The sequence below is a fragment of the Tetrao urogallus genome, assembly GCF_951394365.1.
Source record: "Tetrao urogallus genome assembly, chromosome: 12".
Classification (NCBI taxonomy): domain Eukaryota; kingdom Metazoa; phylum Chordata; class Aves; order Galliformes; family Phasianidae; genus Tetrao; species Tetrao urogallus.
Genome location: NC_136825.1, coordinates 16,655,065 through 16,669,011, shown reverse-complemented (window position 1 = coordinate 16,669,011; position 13,947 = coordinate 16,655,065).

Here is a 13,947-nt window from a genome sequence, read left to right as displayed (position 1 = left end):
TTAAGCATGTTTACTGTAATAGAAATCAAATAGGGAATTGGTAGCTTTCTTATTTCACCTTACAACTGCAGAAGCTATTAGTACCACTTAAATATGGAAAATAATTTGTAAAGCAAACTTGAAAAATAGATTGTCTTCATACTCAACATGTCTCAATGAAATGCATTGGCTATGCCAGATCATTTGCTAACTGACAGATTAAAAAAAAAAAATCAGTCCCAAAAGAAATCTTAGTTTCCATGGAGCTACTCTGCTCCTGGTGGATGTGTTGAAGGTTAGAACTGTACTGTAGATCATAAAAGCAGCACTGAAATAAATGGAGGCAGGCTATGTGCAGAGATTTTAGGGAGTTAAAAAAATAATGAAGAATACTTAAATGCTTCTATAATATTTAAGTTATTCTCCCCTCAGCATTGTCAAGTAGATAAGCAGGCATCTGTACACCCTAATGTATTTGGAATAATTGGGTCTCCCTTGTAAATCCAATTATAAACAACATTATCAGGTGCTTATTGAGAGTAATTACTGGTTTTGGAAACATCTGTGACAAAACAGTGCATTCTGGAACTGCTGTTTAAAGCCACAAGCTAATTTTAAAGTATCATGTAAATAATTACTTCTGAGATTTATTAAGGCAGAAATTTTGTCAATTACTAGAAATGGACAATTCAGTATCAAGTTGTGAGTTATGGTTTCTTTTACATATAGCTTATTATTTAAGTGCAAATCTTACTCAATGAACAGAAATCCATAGCAAAGCTAATAAAAACTTAAGTGTAGTAAGCTGAGGTTTCAATTTTGTGTAAAAATAAACACACAGATTTGCAATCAACTGTAACTGCCTGAGGTTGCAGTGATCACTCAGGATATGAATACGAAGGGCTAGGCTTGATGCTTTGCTGCTCTAGAATCACAGCTGTCTTCCCCTTCTATAGCTGCCCAGCATTGGAATTCATATCCTATTTTTCCAGATCTCAGGTGCTTCTAACACACCTTTAGATTCTAGGAAGAAAACTTGTGCCTTGTGGGTTATGCGTGATCTGTAGATTGCATTATAGATTGATATGAATAGATCTTTGATAGGACAAACAGGCAAAAATGACTGTAACAATGCTAGTTGAATGAAGCAAGCTTTTTCATACATTAACGAAGATGATGGGTTGATGCTGCATCTCTAAGCAAGGTGCAGTTTTAAAGCCCTACTCTGCATTTCTGCCTTAATACATTGAATAAACTCTGATAAAATTTTCATAGAATCATAGAATCACCAAGGTTGGAAAAGACCTAAAAGATCATCCAGTCCAACCGTTCACCCATTCCCAATAGCTCCCACTAAACCATGTCCCTCAACACAGCATCCAGCCTTTCCTTGAACACCCCCAGGCTCGGTGACTCCACCACCTCCCTGGGCATCCGTTCCAGTGCCTGACCACCCTTTCTGAAAAGTAATACTTCCTAAATTTGTCACTGTTACCACCTCAAGGCCTAATTGCTATAGTACTCATTTCTACTTTCTTTATGAGAACTGTAGCTTTTCCAGTTATAGTTACTAAAGCTTGCATAAAGCACAAAAGCCATACCCATTTTTTCACCTTTATTTTTTTGTGTTGACCCCTACCTTGTTTTTTTGCTCATGTTTCAAATACATAAGCTCTTCTGCTCTTTATTCTTTCTTCTGTTCCGTGTGATTTCTAGTGATTTCTAGTATGTGCCAGTCTACCATAAAATACAGATGTTTTTCAGCTAAGCTGTAATGGAATTGTACATCTTAATGAATTCTGGATAGCAACTGACAACTGCAAGCTTTGAGTTGCTTTGGGAGCTAGTTCATCATCTTTCAGCAAATTTTGTTTGTTAAATTTAAAGAGAAGAGGAAGTGGGAGTAAAGACAGGTTTGCATCAATAATGTAGCACTTCTATTCAGCCTTGAAATAACTCTGTAAAGAAAGAATGCTTAGGAGGTAATAATTGGAACAAGTAATTGAATACGTAAATAAAGAGCAAGAAAATTTTCAAGTGATTCAGAACCTTCCTCTATTCTAAAGTTTACCCACCCACTCCTACATACCACCTCCTGTGGTCCAGGACATTTTAATGCAATGTGGGAGGCTAGCATGCAAATTCCTACTGATTACATTTGTGCATTGCTTCCTACGCACCTTTTGAAATAGGGTCCCTTATTTAGAAAAGTTAATGAGTGTTGTAGATACGTCCCAAACTACAAATGCAGTCCGTTGACAATGGCATGTTACATCCATTTGTAATTACTTGGCTTTTTTTTTTTTTTTTTTTTTTTTTAAACTTTGTTACTGAGATGTTGGTGCACCAATCAGAAGCAGTCATAACTTGTGCAAAGGTGATGTTGTGCTGAGGACTGGGAAGACAGATGCTGTATCTTGAAACAAGTACCTTGCAAAAGAGCCTGTCCAGTGAAGTTAAACATGTTTGGGTGTTGAACTACTGCCTGCGTGGATCATAGATGGAGCTTAGCAGAAAACAGACATATCTGCAACAACTCCATAACAGTAGCAAAGATGACGTAAGTCCACCCTGAGGAAGCAGTTAACAGTATAGCAGTACAATTTAGTGATGAATCTTAAGAGCATATGTGCTTTGGGCCAATTCAGTTCTTTTTCCGTCGTACGAGATGCTAACCCCTGTTTCCTGGAAGTACCCAGATGTTCTGATCTATATCTGGCAGAATGTATTCCCATGACTCCCATTTATAAGAAAGGTCGTAAGGAGGATCCGGGGAACTACAGGCCTGTCAGCCTGACCTCGGTGCCAGGGAAGGTTATGGAGCAGATCGTCTTGAGGGAGATCATGCGGCATGTGCAGGGTGACCGGGGGATCAGGCCTAGCCAGCATGGGTTCATGAAGGGCAGGTCCTGTTTGACCAACCTGATCTCCTTCTATGATCTAGTGACCCATCTGGTGGATGAAGGAAAGGCTGTTGATGTGGTCTACCTAGACTTCAGCAAAGCCTTTGACACTGTCTCCCACAGCATTCTCCTGCAGAAGCTGGCAGTCAGAGGCTTGGATGGGTACACTCTTGGCTGGGTAAGGAGCTGGCTGGAGGGCCGGGCGCAGAGAGTGGTGGTGAATGGAGTCAAATCCAGCTGGCGACCGGTCGTGAGTGGTGTTCCGCAGGGGTCGGTGCTGGGGCCTGTCCTCTTCAATATCTTTATTGATGACCTCGATGAGGGCATCGAGTGCACCCTCAGTAAATTCGCAGATGACACCAAATTGGCTGGAAGCGTGGATCTGCCTGGGGGTAGCGACGCCCTACAGAGGGATCTGGACAGGCTGGAGAGCTGGGCTGGAGCCAATGGGATGAGTTTCAACAAGGCCAAATGCCGGGTCCTGCACTTCGGCCACAACAACCCCAGGCGACGCTACAGGCTTGGGGCGGTGTGGCTGGAGGACTGCGTAGAGGAAATGGACCTGGGGGTATTGATTGATGCTCGGCTGAACATGAGCAGACAGTGTGCCCAGGTGGCCAAGAAGGCCAATGGCATCCTGGCTTGCATCAGAAACAGTGTTGCAAGCAGGAGCAGAGAGGTGATTGTTCCCCTATATTCAGCACTCGTCAGGCCACACCTCGAGTACTGTGTCCAGTTTTGGGCCCCTCACTGCAAGAAAGATATTGAGGCCCTGGAGCGTGTTCAAAGAAGGGCAACGAAGCTGGTGAGGGGTCTGGAGCACAGGCCATATGAGGAGAGGCTGAAGGAGCTGGGAATGTTCAGCCTGGAGAAGAGGAGGCTCAGGGGAGACCTTATTGCTCTCTATAACTTCCTGAAGGGAGGTTGTAGTGAGCTGGGGGTCGGCCTCTTCTCTCGTGTCATTAGTGATAGGACCAGGGGGAATGGTTTCAAGCTACGCCAGGGGAAATTCAGGCTGGACATGAGGAAGTATTACTTTTCAGAAAGGGTGGTCAGGCACTGGAGTGGACTGCCCAGGGAGGTGGTGGAATCACCGACCCTGGGGGTGTTCAAGGAAAGACTGGATGTTGCGTTGAGGGACATGGTTTAGTAGGAGCTATTGGGAATAGGTGAACGGTTGGACTGGGTGATCTTCTAGGTCTTTTCCAACCTTAGTGATTCTATGATTCTATGATTCTATGATACGCAGTCAGAGCTCAAGGCAGCTAGAGTTTTCAGGACTACTTGTGTAGCAGGTTCCTGGTTCACAACTGGGGCTCGATGCTGTTAAACTGGTAGAATGTAAGGACAGGTTTAAACCCACAGTCTCTCATTATTTATCATAACTTGTTTAATACCAGCAGTTGAAATACAATCCTTCTTGTTTTCACCCTATCACTTTTCTGCAAAAAAGTAGTTTTCATATGTCATGTTAGTGCATTACTAAGAAGTCAGCCTGAGCCTGGCCCTGCCTTCTGCTGATTAGTGAAACTAGAATAGTCAGTTTAATTTCTTAATTTATTAACTGGAGTACAGAAAATAGAAGCAAAGAACAAATGATAGCAAATTAAATTGTTTCCTCCTCTACTGATCTGAAACATTTGAAAAAAAAAATAAAAAAATAAAAAAAAAATCAACACATTTAGCATTTACAAAAATCTTTCCAAAGGGAACATGCTTATGCTGTCTTATTGTAATCCAATGATGTATCCTGCTTCTTATATGCCTGATGCTAAGTATCTATTCCAAAGAACACTCCTAGAGAAATCTGTTTCCATTGTAAAGAAATTTGGTTATGTTACACCTTAAGAAGCATTACAAAAGCAATCTAGTTGAAAAACTAAATACCTGTGTAGTCTACTTACTGGTAGGGAAGGATACAAGTTTTACCATAATTATATACATATAAACTGCAAGCTCTGAAGATAATTCTGGAACTTTGGTTAAGTTTTAGATTCATTTTGATTTATATGGAAATATTTGATAACATAAAGGTTCTCAGACAGCTGCAGGCTTTATGTTAGTCAAGCCAACATCAGTATTTGCTGGCCAGAGTTTTTTAGTTGAGAGCTCAGAGAGCTTTAAATTAGCTTGCTAAGTAAATTTTGGTGTAGTCCAGTCAAATTATAGTAACTGCATTCTAACTAGCTACTAGCTTTTTCCTCATCTCTGGGAGAGTCAGAATTTTCTTTCTGCTTTGATGACATACATTTTAAACACAAATGCATCATACCTGGACAGACATTGCTCGACAGCCCAGCCTCCCATCTCTTCCTCCTGCTTTTCTGACACTAAAATGACATTTCTTTCTCTTCTGGTTTCATAGCATCCTTGAGCTCTGAGCTGAATTCTATCTTTGCATATGCTTTGCTTTTGCAACTCTATATTTCCCTGCTAAGAAAGCATAGGTTTTTTGATCCTTGTTTATCTTTAATAAAACATTTGGTCTCTATCCAAAAAGAAACTGTATAATCTTTGTAATCTATTTGCTTCTGTCTGCGTGGAGGATTTTCAGGTAGTGTTTGTCTTTAGAAGGTTTATTTGAGCTTAAGATGTTGAAATGTTGCTGTGGAGAAAAAAAAGCCAGGGCTCAGTGACAAGAACCAAGTCAGAAGGGCTACAATCAAAGCCAGGGGGAGTGCTCTTGCATGGTAGGATTAGGAACCAAAATTAAATTGAAGGATTTTTAAATGAAGAGATGGTTTTAGCTTTGTCTTTTATATTCTAGTTATACTTTTCTTTATTGCATCATAGCCTGTCATAGAAGTACAAAAGGACATATTGGAAACAAAATACATGAACACATTCTCTACAAAGAAAACTAGATAGAGCTGGGAATTAACATGGAGAATAGGAGGCTCCAGGGAGACCTTATAACTATTGAAAAGCTGCAGTAAATCTCCTCTAAGAAAGATAGAGAAAGACTTTTCACTAGAGCATGTATTGATAGTACAAGGGGTAAAGGTTTTGAACTAAAAGAAAGTAGATGTAGATGACACATAAGGAAGTTCTTCATGTGGAGGTTGGTGAGGCACCAAACAGATTACTGGAAAAATCTGGATGCCCCCTCTCTGGAAAAAGAGGGTGAATGAGGCACTCTGGATGGGTCTTTGGGAAGCCTCGTCAAATGGAAGGTATCCCTACCCATGGCAGAGGAGTTGGAACTAGATAATATTTCAGGTCCCTTCCAACCCAAACAATCCTACGTTTTTATGAAAATGTGAAATGGCATATACAACAATACCTGTAAATAGATGAAAAATCAATGATGTGTTACTTCAGCAAAACAAAATTGCTAACAAGGAACATTATACAGAAAATACATTCATTCATATATTTTCTCACATATTCTTTTCTCAGTTGAAGCAGAGCATACCAGCTTTGCCATTACTCTCTAGCAGATGATTTGTTCTGTAGGCCAAAACTGGTTCAGTGAGAAGACACTAACTTTGGAGTTAAAAGAGCAATTCGATTCTGGCTAGATGAATTTGAGCAAGTTATCTGTGTCTTTGTGTCAGATAGGAACAGCAGCGCTTCTCTGCAACATTGAGAGAAATTGCAGGACCTAAGCATGTACAACTGAAGCGGGGATCTCACCTAGGGAGAATGACGTTAGTTGCTATATTATTTTGCCCTCACTCAAACCTCTTCACGTATAAGTTTCTTCTTCCAAAGATTCTTGCAAAGACCTGAATTGCGTAAAACAGCGGTAACCAGTTCATGTCTTGTGATCTAATTGTACATATTTTTGTTTTGAGCATATTTGGACCGTGGAACTGTCATACAGATAGGAAGAGGTCCCTTACTAGCCTTGTATCCCAGATCCATTTTCAGATTCTGCTGTCATCTTTACTCTGCTAGGGTCATTATCTCAATGAAAAAGACATCTACTAGTCTCCATTTACATTAGAACAAGGGAGATACAACAATAAGCAGCCTCCAAATAATGATACCCACTCAGCTTGGCAACAAATCACGTTTCAGCTATGAAGTGCCTACTTAGAGTTTGTTGACATTCTGTTGGACTGTCACTAGTTTTATTTGCACATTGGAGATACCTCCCACTATTTCTTCAAGCAGGGCATTAAGAAATATATCAGACACCTTAAATCTGTTCCAAGTGTGGCTGTCGGTCTTGCTGGTTCTGCAGTTTGATCGCTTCACAGCAACTGAGCACCCTTCCTTCCTCTTCCATTACTATCCACACACATTTATACATCCATCACCTCCAGGTAGCAGCTAAAAAAAAAATACATCACTTGAACTACAGCAGCCAGAGTCAGAAAAACAAAGCAAAAAAGCTGCTTACCTTAGAAGGACCTCAAGTATGCAGGGATCTCCAGCAAGATACTCTCACCTCCACTGCCAACCCATAAATGAGGTCTGGGAAGGGGTGGATCCTGGCTCCACCCCTTCTGATTATTCAGGTACATTGCTTGCACCTGAGCTGCCTTGGGTTGGCCCTGCCTTCCCATCAGGCAGGTGCTCAGTCACTGTTTCAGACCATGACTCAACATTTCCACTGCACATGCAGAAATAGATTTGGATACACATGTACACAGAGATGCTGTAAAAAAGAAAACAAACAAATTAAAAAAAACCAAAACACCTCAGTTTAGTTGCATCATATGCTTTAAAACAAGAACTGTTGTTACTTATCCAGGATGACAGCTGTTTGTTGAAATGTGCATAACAAATAGCATTGGCTCTCCTGCCGTATCTTGATGCTGTTCGTGTAAAGAAAAACACTGCCAAGTCACTTGTAGAAAAATCTTCTTCTCGTCTGGGCGAAGTTTAAGTATTTAATGAGATTTCTTCTATCTTATGTTTTTTTATATAGGTATAAAGACTGCTATCACAGCTAAGATAGAATAACAGTCTTCTTGGCTCAGCTTGTTTGGACTGCTGAGACCTATACTACAATCATTGTTTGACCACCTCAGATAAAGCAGTTTTAAAAATAATAATAGTGATGAAAATACCTAGCCTGTAAGCCTTTCATGCAGCTGAATTTGATGTCTGGCTTGATGATTACAGATACTTTACTCACATGAAGTGACATTTTTAGTTATATGTGTCAATTACAGTTTGGTCAATAATTCTGCCCTCCCAGAAATGCTGTTAGGTATGAGTCAGTGACTCATAAAGTGAAAAATGTAAGGTACTTAGATCTGTCTGTTTTTCAGCAGCAGAGTAATAAAACAGATCCAGCAGTGTTATTAGATTTATTTATTTTTTAATATATGCTCTCTTTTCTACTTTATACTGAGTATATACACAATTCCATCTAGTTGTTCAAAAGGAATGCATGTTAGGGAAGCACGTGCCCAAATGACAAGATCTTAAAAATTCAGTAGAGTAGCTGCACGCTCTGTTGTTGGCGAATCACATGTTAAATCACACAGTTGTTATTTAATGAGTGTGTAGAAGGGAGTGGACAAAATTCATGCCTCACATTCTTTTAATTCAGTTTGTATCAACTTGAAGGGTCCTGCCTTTCGCATCTAGATGGAATAATGCCAGCCCAGCATTATTAAAGTTCCTCTAAAAGCAAGATGCACACATGGACAAGTATTCAAGGATAGGAAACATTTCACGGATTTCAAATCTACTTTTCATGTGACTCTGAATTTCTCAGGTGAAATGAACATGTAAGCCCTTCAACCAAACTTATGTACTGCCGCCCTCTATCATACTTTTAATATTAACCATAAATGTATGCATGTCATTCTTAAATTTGCAGAGACAAAAGTGTAAATCAGGTAGAGTCCAGAAAAACTGGAAAATTTGAACTTCTCTACGTTTCGTGACGTATTCCCCAGGCTGATTCATGATTTCATTTCGCAGTAATTCACCCACAGATCTACCAGAAAGCTGCCCCAAAGTATAGTAACTAGTAAAATACTATAGTAAATTATAGTATAGTAGATACTGTCAAGTCCAAACTTTTCTAAGGTTCTTTAAACCAGCCCACCTGCACAGCAAAGCTGTAAACCAAAATGTGTTAAAAGATCTGCAAGAAAAATCACAGTGTATCTGAACCAAATTAATCATTAACCAATTCGTATTCATGAATTCTCCCATCTTCCTGCTCCCAACTACATTTAGAAAATTAGATCACATTCATTTTAGAATAGTACATTCCTCAGCTCTAGATGCTTGATCAAACACAAGTCTTTAAGATCAGTAAAAAACATTATAGATTTGAAATATGCACTGTAACTACTATTAATGCCTTGTTATATCAGTGAGGACCAGACATCTCAAATGCTATTGACTTCTAAAAAGCAACAAGTGCAGGGCTGTAAACAACTTTTTTCCATGAAGGTGTCTTACTAGTGAAGCTGACTTACATCCAGGGCAAGTGTCAAAAGAAACTGCTAATCTCAGAAGAAACTAAGCTCTTAATTCAGTTCCCCAGGAACTGAAGTTTTGTTTCAGTGTAGGAAAGATTTCTGGGGGACAGGAAGCATTTCAGACTTGTTGCACCTTCCAATACTTGGAAAGCTTCATGCATACTCCCTTATCATCTTTTTCAGAGAATAGAAGGACGGAAGTTGAAATATAAAGTACTGTGTATTTCTCAGTAAAATTTATTAGATTAAGGTCAGATGATAACTTCCCTTGGTTCTGTCATTTTCACTTACACTAGCACCACCGAGCTTCATCACTGATCGCCAGGATGCTCCAGTAAACGTTTGTGGGGATACTGCTCCCTCTAGAGGCTATACTTAAACCACAACACCAGAGCAAAAGTTTACTAAAAACGGCCTTCTGTTCATCTTGACAGAAACGTGCTTGAAATCTTGTTATTCATTCCCAGAAGAGAAATTAACACTGATTTTTATGGCATAAGAGTCCTTGGCACACTATTTTAATAGAAGCACCAGATGCTGCAATTCTAGATACTGTTGCTGAGGTCTGAATTCTAATCCTAGTTATTTCCACACAGAATTGAAGTATGTTCTCTAAAAATTTCCATGGGAGTCCAATGAAGCAGTTACAGCCTCACAATTATGCTGTCACTGAGTGATAACTCCTTCCCCCCAAACTAAAATCCATTCTAAGCCTTTACAGTAAAACACGAGCCTTAAAAGAACAAACACAAAGAGCTCAAAAGCCATTACCCCCTGGGAATAGCATTTCTTTTGTTGCAAATGCAGTCTTTGCAAGCAAGCTTCATAACTTCACACAGTTGGAAGAGTTGAGAAATTTGTGATTTTTGAACATTCAAGTACACCAGTGTGTTCTGAAGAACAGTGCAAACACTGAGTTAGTGTAGCCTTGATGAACAGATGGCAGGAAAAGTAAAACTGATGGTCAAAATCTGCTCAAAGCATAAAACAAGTACCTGTAATATGCCACATATTCTTGGGTTAAAAACTAAATTTTAAAATTTACTCCTGTACTCAGATTGTTCTAAAAATAACGAAGATCACATTCTGAGCACATAGCTGAGAGCAGCACTCATCTTCATCAAACACCTTTAAGTGCTCACAAAGTGCAAACAGTGCTTTAAGTGGTAAGATGGGCTTGAACTGATAACGCTAACTGCAACCTGCAAAAGTTCTAGAAGTACTGGTGTGATAGCACTGTTTGTTTCTGCTTCCACATCTGCTGGCCCCAGGAGAAGAAATTCAACTGTTTGAAAATTAACGCTAAAGCCTAAAATGAATGGGCCTTGTCAGATCATTTCACACAGAACTAGTGGTCACCAGTTCCGTGAACAGGAAGGGATAGCAGTATTGGGAGAGTCTGTTTAGGTACAAAAGAAAGCAGCCTTAACATTAGCAAACAGTTAAGGCAATCTTAACAGCAGTATTGTGAGTAAAATATTGTATACGAATCTTTGATTTCTTCAGCTCATATTGCAGTTTACTTTTGCCTGAAGAATGTTGAATCAAAATATTTCAGCTTCAGAATGTACACAAGCATGGAGCATTCTGAGAATACTTTCTGCATACAGAACAAGCAGAAAAGAAAGCAAAAAATGAGCTGAGTAATCTCAGCCTCATATCTTCTTGAACAGGAGAGTTTCTAATGTAGAGCAGTGGAAGGGAATAACATCTAAAGACAGTAGATTCATTTGAGTAACGAACTAAGAAACAAGTGTGAGAAAGTGAGACACCTCAGTTTTCTTACCCAGCTGACATTGCATCTGAGGGGCGAGACAGCATTTACAACATAGCAAGTTCTGTTAGATCAACTTTATTATGTTATCAAAGTACGACAGTAAAATATTCAAAATCTATTGACCGCATCCATACACAAAAAGGGCATAGAAAATGCTAGGTCTCAGAACATACGTTTCATACAAAATACTGTTAAACGTAGAGCAGCAAAGTCTTTGCCAAACATTCCCTGAATTTAAGAGGGCCTTGAACACACTGTGTTCCAAGAACTACCTTAATACCAAACATTCCTTCCTTTGGTCTGCTAGTCCTTTGCAATTATTGCTAGTTATTGAAGCCTTTTGTTTTTAAACAGAATCACACAGTGACTCTGAGCCTCCTCAGAAGTATTAGGATAAAAGCCCCTTCAGCGTTTTCTGTACATTTAGTCAAAGTGAAACACATTTGGTCCTCAAGACTAATTTTGGTTTCTAAAAACATTCTAGAAGAATAAAACCAAGTGAACGTTACGGAAAGAAAGAGATGATCCACATGTGTTAGGTACAAAAACATGTCAGTAAATTCAAAGATGTCAACTGTGCAGCATGGCAGAGCAGCCAAGTTACTCCTTGTGAGTAACTGGTGCATGTCCCTCTTTCCTTAAAGATATAATGCATCAGAACACTAACTCCCCACAAGAGTCTTTAGTGCTTGAGCACACGTGGCTCTGGCAGGCCTGTAAAGTAATGCTAAATACTCTTGCCTTTTAGAGGAATGCCTCAGTTACCTGGTAAGCACTTCTCAAGGGGCTGAGTAGAGTGGTTCAGTTTCAGCAACCTGAATAATGTAACTTACTTGCTGCATTCCCTTTACAAGGGGAGCTCCATCCTAATATGCAAGAAATTGAAAATGAAGAGGCTGAAGATGGTCAAGTAGAAAAAAATCTCAAATTGTGGATGTAAAACAAAACTGTAGTCTGTGGAATTATCAGGTCAGACTCTTGCCAGAAGCACTGGTTTGCACTAACACATGCACATTCTCAGACAACATAGTTTTATAGTAACAAACAATAAAAGACAAAACCAAGACCTGAAAAAACTTTGTTTTGTACCAGGATAACAGACAGGTTTAAGTAAACAGACTATCAGACTTATCTCCTCATGGACAGGTAAGGATAAATATAGATTAATTGTTCACAAGCTTTCAAGTAAAAAGATGTAGTTATCTGCTCAGCATGAGGTTCCCAAAATTAGAAAAGAATGTTTCTTTCTGTGCCCCCCCAAAAATACTGAAGTTTTAAAAAGACTCTTTTGTAATGACCTGTTTTGGATCTTCAAGCTAAACTCATTGTCTGAGACTGAGAATGTGACTGACTGAAGTGGTAAGACTCTAAATGAAGCTTAGATACATTCTCCAGATCAGGTTAATAACAGTTTGCATATGCTCTTCTCATCTTTCAGCCCTTTATGTCCATGTTGGTGGCACCAATTAAGCTTTCAGCTCTGTTCATTTGAGTGCTTATTGACAGGCATTCTCTTTCAGCAAGAAAGATTATTGAAAGGCTGTTGTCAGTAGTTTCTTTCTGTTGCAAGCCAGTAGTGTAGCAATTTATTAAAAAAATAGTCAGACCACAGGAAGAGCTTTGTCTTTGAGCAGTCTTGGAACACACAGCTAACAGCCCTGCACATCATAGAACACTTGACTAAAAGACTTGTGTGCTTTCCCTGCGACCCTCTTCATTTCAGCAGTAACCAGTTACAAGTGGCTTGGGACAGCACAGTTATTCTCTAGGAAAGTGTAGACAATATAGGTGCTGAACTGGGCAGCTGATGACATGACAAACAATTCCTTTTTAAACATCAGGAAAATGCAGCATCATTTACAAGACGCAGGGAGAAAGCAAAGCTAAATAAGCAATTACAAACCTAGGAAGACACTTAGCTTATTTAGGACTCCAGCTCAAATTTTTTTTTTTTTTAGATTTACAAATGATTTCTGAATTACAATTTAAAGCTTTAAGGCTACCTCCTGTGCCAAAGTATTTGCATTTTACAAGAGGAGTTCAGACCTGTCATTTAAAAGTACCTTAGTCTTACATGTGATGGCAGCAAGGATTTTACCAAAATAGTTATATAGTTATAGTTTTACCTTTCAGAGAACTTCAGTTCCTTAAGTAATGAATTCTCAGTATTTCTGATGAGTTTCTGAAATTAAGCCATTTTTCCTGGAGGATCTAGCATTTTGAAAGCATTGGAAATTCTCTTCTGAAAAAGTGCAATCTAACTGTGTGACTAGTTTTGAACCAACAACAGAGAATCTTTCAGTGAAGCTATTTCTCCCACAGTTGTACATGCCGTGGCCCTTAGGCTATTATTTCTGTGGAGTCCAAAGCTGAAAGATGTTTTTCTAAACATTGAAAACAGTACTGTAAGAATGTAACATGTTATGTGTTTGATTATCTACACATGTAAGGAACAATACATCTCAACTTCCTGAAAATGCAAACCTTACTTGGCCAGTAATTGAATTAGAGGTTAATTATTTGAGTGCGAATGAGGTTTGTATTTCATACTGAATTACACTGGTTTCCACTCCCTGCCCCAGTTCAGGAAGGTCACTTCATTTTTCATGAATACTCACCGTCCATTTCTACTGATGGTCATTTTCACTCAGAATTGCAATCCTGCACTGTATGCATCGTTTGCCAGTATTCAATTCTATTAGCTTTAATTTACGTGCTACTCCACACAGCAAAGCATTAACCACAGTTCAGCTTCTTTCCCTCATGGAAAATAAAACACTGTGAAAATCCCTTAGGCTACAGATTTTAAGTCATCAGGCTTTCAAGGTCAACAAACAAGCCTTTTTTTCTTTTTTTAAGCTATAAGTTACCTAAAATAAGCTTAAAATAATTC